The following is a 6,162-nucleotide window of genomic DNA, read 5'->3' as shown; positions in this document are numbered from 1 at the left end:
AAACATTTTTAAATAATTCTAAAATTTTCAATGTAAACAAAACAAAGAAAAGAACAAAAAAGAAGAAGAATCATCAAGTACCCATATCTCCATCATATCTACACTGAAAATATTATACACGCTCATACTACTGGTTCCACACGTGAATCTTTACTAGTTGAGTTTCATACTAAATTAACGTGTAATTCCAGTTGCAAATGTCAAAATCCAAAACGATTGATTCATTTGAACTACTAGAAGAATAAACATGAAAAACACGTTAAATCATTATGGATTGCTTTTGGGGGGGAGACGTCAAAAATGGGTACCGTGCCTTTTTCATCCACTTCTAAATGCAAACTATCTACAAACATTAATTAAACGCCTTTTAGAATTTACTTTATAAAATAATTTATTATTGCATCGAGAACTAGATATCCGACTAGTGTGCACAAAGTAATCCAATGGTGGCATTTATAGGCATTTATATGGAATGTCGTCTACATCCTGCTGCCAAAAACCTGTTCCATGCGGCTGGAACATACGAACAGCTGGTCGCTTGTAGCTATAAATTTAATTATTAAGTATTAAGTATTAAGAAAAGACTAGGCCTTGAACTTACCTTTTGTGAAATTCATCTCCGTTGCCGTTCTAACCGTTTGGACCACGCTGAACTGTGTTGTAAATATGACAGCACAAAGTTTTTCTCACCATGCTTGACAAGGGGTTCAGTATAATGAACCTAAAGAAATCGATGTTTAAAACACGTTAAAATGAACAGGATTGGCAAGTGGTATCGATTCTGAACTATTTCCGATGAATTTAACGTGGATTGTTAGTCAAAATGAAAAATAATGAAACACGTTAGACGCACATGGGATGAAGCATTCAAACTAACGTGGTTTACTAGTGAAACTAGTAGGTAATAAAACACGTTACACACTTAATCAGCATTTCAATGTTCGGTATTTTGTTTGCCGAGTTCCAACTGCAATATTTCGTTTTTACTGAACTGCTAGTTTTTTAGTGGACCACCAATGATTGTCAGTAATAAATTCCCGAGTTTCGGTAAAAAATTATGTTGATTATTCTGACGTTTACTCATTTTTACTGAACAAATCATTAAATTCCTAAATTGCTGAACAGCACAAAAAGTCGGTACAAATCCACCAGTGAAAAATGAAAATTTACCGACTAGCCATTTAAAAAATGTTGAACGCTGTTGTAGAGGCCCTCGATGTTGTTTTCTTGATTCTTTTTCTCCGGTTGGGCTACCATTTTGAAAATTATTTCCGTCGTGCTAGTTGACGCGTTTCCAATAGTGATCATTTTTGTCTGCAAATTGAAGTTTTCGTCGCACAGCAGTGTAAAACAAGTAAAATGCATTATGAGAACCCTGTGCCTCCTTCATCTGGGAACTTTTTAAAAAGGATTTATCATGGGAAATAGCCTCTCGAATTATCGTATACGGTTATAACCAGATTGCATAAACGTCTTTCAGGGTATGCTAAGCCCCGACGGTGTGGCGGCGTGCTAAGGATGATGTTAATAAGTGAAGGATTTTCTTCTTTTGTTTAGGATCCAATTCCCTGTCTGGCAATAATAAATTATAACCCGCCAAAGTCTTCATTTCTCCTTAAGTATATCCTATTCATTTTACGATCAGTTACAAGGTATTTTACATGAAAGATGACAATAAGAAATTCAATTAAAATACGATGAGTGAATTATGACATCAAGAAACTCTTTACCATGTTAAATACCACGTAAATGATCGTAATCTGAATACGCTATTATTTTTCATGCAAAGATACATTGATTAGACATTCTGTCCAATCGGTAAAATGCTTTAAAATAAATAAATCCCCATTTACTGACTAACTCAGTAATGTTCATATAAACAAACACCCTTCATTACCGATTTTGATGTTAATTTGACATTTCTCGATTATGCTGAAAACTCGGTAATGTAAAATATTGCTGTTGAAATTACTGGGTGATCCGTAGTCCAAAAACTCAGTAAAATTTTACCGACTCCGGTAAAATAAAATAGCTGTGTAGATCTACGTGTAAAAGAACATTGGATGAGCGTGTTGATTATTTTCAGTGTAGCAAAAGTCTAGCAGAACTGTGGTACCAAAGTCTAGGAGATATCTCTGCGTTATCTAAGAGAACCGATGTGTCAAATCCCTCTCGGTTTAACCGGTTGAAACGGTCTACTCGTCTAAAATCTGAGGTAGATACCGGTGTAAACGGTTGTTGCATTTGAGGCGGATTTGAGGTCTGATAGGTGCTAGACATCGAAGGAAAATATCTATACCCGCTCGGAAAGATATTCTAGACTTCTACCGTGATATCTCTGAGACAAAAAAAATAGTCTCCTAGATATTTTTCTTCGATGTCTAGAACCTGTCAGACATCAAATCCGCCTCAAATGCAACAACCGTTTCTACCTCAAATTTACGGCGAATAAACCGTTTGAACCGATAGGGATTTGACAGATAGAATCTCTTCGATATTTCTTAGACATCTCTTAGACACGGGTACCATCATTCTAGTAGATTTTTGCTAGATATAATGGAGACAAGGGTACCTGAATATATACTTCTTCTTTACTTTTTTTTTTGGAATTTTCGATTTGTTGACATAATATTATCTAAAATTGAAAAGCTGGAAAGTTCAGAATTTTATTTTTATTTTACATTTTTATATTTATTTATTATAAAATAATGCTATGGACTATAGCTCATAACCCTAACTATTTACTCCTGATGCTGGTCTACGTGTGTATCGTTTTTAGTTGGTCTTGTACAGCAGTGTAGTGGCCAGCGGGAGATATGTATATACGCCCAGCGAGATTTCCTTATGTTCCAATGTCCTACTTCCAATGTTGAAGGAGAACCTCGTTATGGATTGTCGCTCGGAATTCACGAGTACCACTTCGGCGATCAATGTGAATTGAATCAGCATCCTTCGGTTTCCATATCCAAACATGGACAACTTTCCGGCAAAATCCCCGACATAAAACAGCGGGTTTTGATTTTAAAATACTCTGGATCACTTCGCGGTGTGGCTTTCGATGGTAATTCGGATCACTTTTTCCAGATGCGGGATTTTCTTCGGAGGAATTTGGCAATGGCAAAACCAAAGCATCATGCATCAACATCAGTTTCTTCATGATTAATTTCTCCGTCTCCTCTTGGGATATTATTTAGTAGGTATTTAGTAATAAATATCACTCGGATATAAATTTATAACCTCACCGGTGAAAAAATGGCAATTACCAGCGGAAAAAAAATGTCAGTTTTAACCGTTGAACCGTTGGAGTGCGAATTGGCGAAAAAAAAATTCTCGGCGAAATTACTTTAGGTGAGGGGAAAGGCGAAGGGTTAAGCGGTTTAAAAAATGGTGGTTTTGTTCAAATGGACAGTTGATGGTGAGGTAGATTCCTGTTCGCTGTTAGATATCCTCCAATGCGGGTAGGAGACTAATTTTTTGGTCTCAGAGATATCACGGTAGATGGCTAGAAGATCTTTCCGAGCGGGTATGATTCGTTTCAGATTCGTTGGCATTTGGCAGAGCTGTGAACAGTTCTCAGAAAAAATCAAGCAATGGAAAAAAGTAGAGGCCTGAATAAGAGAAACGCGGATAGAAAATATGACTCTGCCAACACTGCATTTAATCTTCTTCATCAAAGAACAACACATGAAAAGGAAGAAATGGTTTATTGTGTATCCGGAATAAATTTATACCGCTTTTTATACCGAAGTTGGATTTTTCTCCAGATACAGGCAACTTTCCCAACTTCGGAAGTAGTGCGCTGGATTCGCCTAAAGATGCGCTAAACAACGCATCAATTAGTTTGACAAATAAAACTTCGGAAGAAAGTTCGGTTCGGAAGTCCCGACTTCCGAATTCTAACTTAGTGCTACGCCGACAATATGTAGATAAAATTAGAGGCCTGAATAAGAGAAACGCGGATAGGTATGTGCCGCCAATCGAACCGTCAAAAAACAGCAGCCAATCGAGCAGGAGACCTGTCAAGCAGCCAAAACATTGACTCAGATACTGAAAACGGCCAAATTCGATTTTATGACATTTTTAAATAAACAAAATTTAATTTATTTTACATTAGTTTGCAATAATATATGCAAGTCATTTATAGATTATGACACACTTAAAGGTTGGTATCGTGTTCAAAAGAAATTTCTTTTTCTATCTCAATCACATGTTAAATTCCGTTCACTTAATCGGAAAAGTAAAGAATCGAAACAAAATTCTTACAGCAGTATCCACATGAAAAGAACAAAAAACAAAATTGGCATTGTATACCTACACTCAGAAATAAATTTATACCAAATAGGTTAAAAGTCATACTAACTGACTATTTGCCTGGTTGACCCCTGAGACGAGACCTGCAAAGACGGCTTCTTTTTCCTTGTTTTGACACTTGTTCTTCTTTTCATCACAGTTGATCATCGATTCTCAACTGTTTCCTTGAGTGTTTCACCTAAATCCCGGGTAGAATCTTCTGAGCGCAATAAAAGTGTTTGCAATTTACGGATTTATAATCTTATTTTAAAGAGATTTTCCTATCGGGAATAAAACACGTATTCATAACTGTGCAATATTAAGCTGTCCGGCTATTCTAGAATACTTTTCAAAGTGAAAAAGTACTCGTAAAACAAAATCATTCGGAATACTTTTTGAGGGATACCAATACTTTCACACAAAAAGGTGCTGGTTGCATCTGACAATTCGTGACAGCGCTTGCTGGTTGCAGATGAAGTTACATTTTTTCCTCTTTGCAAGTCCCGTCCCAGGTTGACCCCAAGCTCGTATTTAATCAAACTAATCCGCGTTAGTATAACTTTGAGAAATTGAGAATTAGTATAAGTGAGCTTTATTATTATTTAGATTACTTTAACAATCAGGTATCAGGTATCAGAACGTCGGCTCCAGGGGCACGTTCACCTCAATTCGGGAGATTTGTGCCATCGCCTTCACAGCCTTTCTCATCACGCACCTGACGGAAAAGGAAGTGAACAAAAAGGAAAGGAATATGGATGGGAGAAAAATGGGAAGTTTGGGAAAGGTACCCTTGAAGAGGGCATACAACGTATACAACACGTACAAAAGCTCATAGCTCCTTACCACAACGGGTTATGAACAACAGAATACTTTGAAGGTTCAGGTTTCTGTAGTCAATTTCACTTAGTAAGTGTTTACCAAATATTTGGAAACGCAGTTGCAAACTGATGATAAGAAGTTCCATAATCGGATTCACAACCATCACAGACAAAGGATTCAACACGTTGAATATTTGCCATGTGATAGTTGAGTCGGCAGTGACCTGTCAAGGCCTTGACTAAGACACTGCAATTCTGTTTAGACAGATTAGCTAAATAGTTAGCTACTACCGGAGATGGCTCTCGGATATACAATTTTGTTTGTCGACATGAATCCAAACTACTCCAATACTGTTTGTGCTGAGTGGAAGCCCAAGAGCTAATCAAGCGCTTCACCCAACACTTAGATATTGGAATAGCTGGCTCAGGACCAAAAAAGTCTTGTGATGCTCCAGTGCGAGCTAACTCATCAGCCAATTCGTTTCCAGCTATGGAAGAATGGCCAGGTACCCATATAAGGTGCAATGTATTAACTGAATTCAGTTCCTCTATTTGAGTTCGACATGCGATTACTAACTTCGACCTTGAGTTGGCCGAAGCGAGGGCTTTGATAGCTGCTTGACTATCTGAACAGAAGTATATTACTTTGCCCATTATGTGTTTCTGCAGTGCGGATTGCACTCCACACATAATGGCAAATATTTCCGCTTGAAAGACAGTGCAGTGTCTACCCAGTGAGTGGGACTGTTCCAATCTTAGCTCACGCGAGTAGACACCTGCACCCGCTCTACCTTCGAAGAGGGAGCCGTCAGTATAACAAACAATGCTGTCCGACATACTTCTCTCCAAATAGCCAGATGTCCACTCATCCCGCAAGGGAATTGTGTTGAAAATGTCCTATAAGGAAAACTACTAGCGAGTGTGAGATCACTTGGAGCAAGGACTGTTCTGTCCCAATCAACCATGGGTTGTAACAACGAAGTGTGTGTAGAACTGCGGTTTACAGGATTCTCTTCCATGAAACCGAGAACCCATAATCGGTAAGTACAAGAAA

This window comes from Armigeres subalbatus, chromosome 1, assembly GCF_024139115.2.
Source record: "Armigeres subalbatus isolate Guangzhou_Male chromosome 1, GZ_Asu_2, whole genome shotgun sequence".
Taxonomy (NCBI): Eukaryota; Metazoa; Arthropoda; class Insecta; order Diptera; family Culicidae; genus Armigeres; species Armigeres subalbatus.
The sequence above is the reverse complement of the archived record's forward strand: the minus strand, read 5'-3'. Positions refer to the sequence as shown.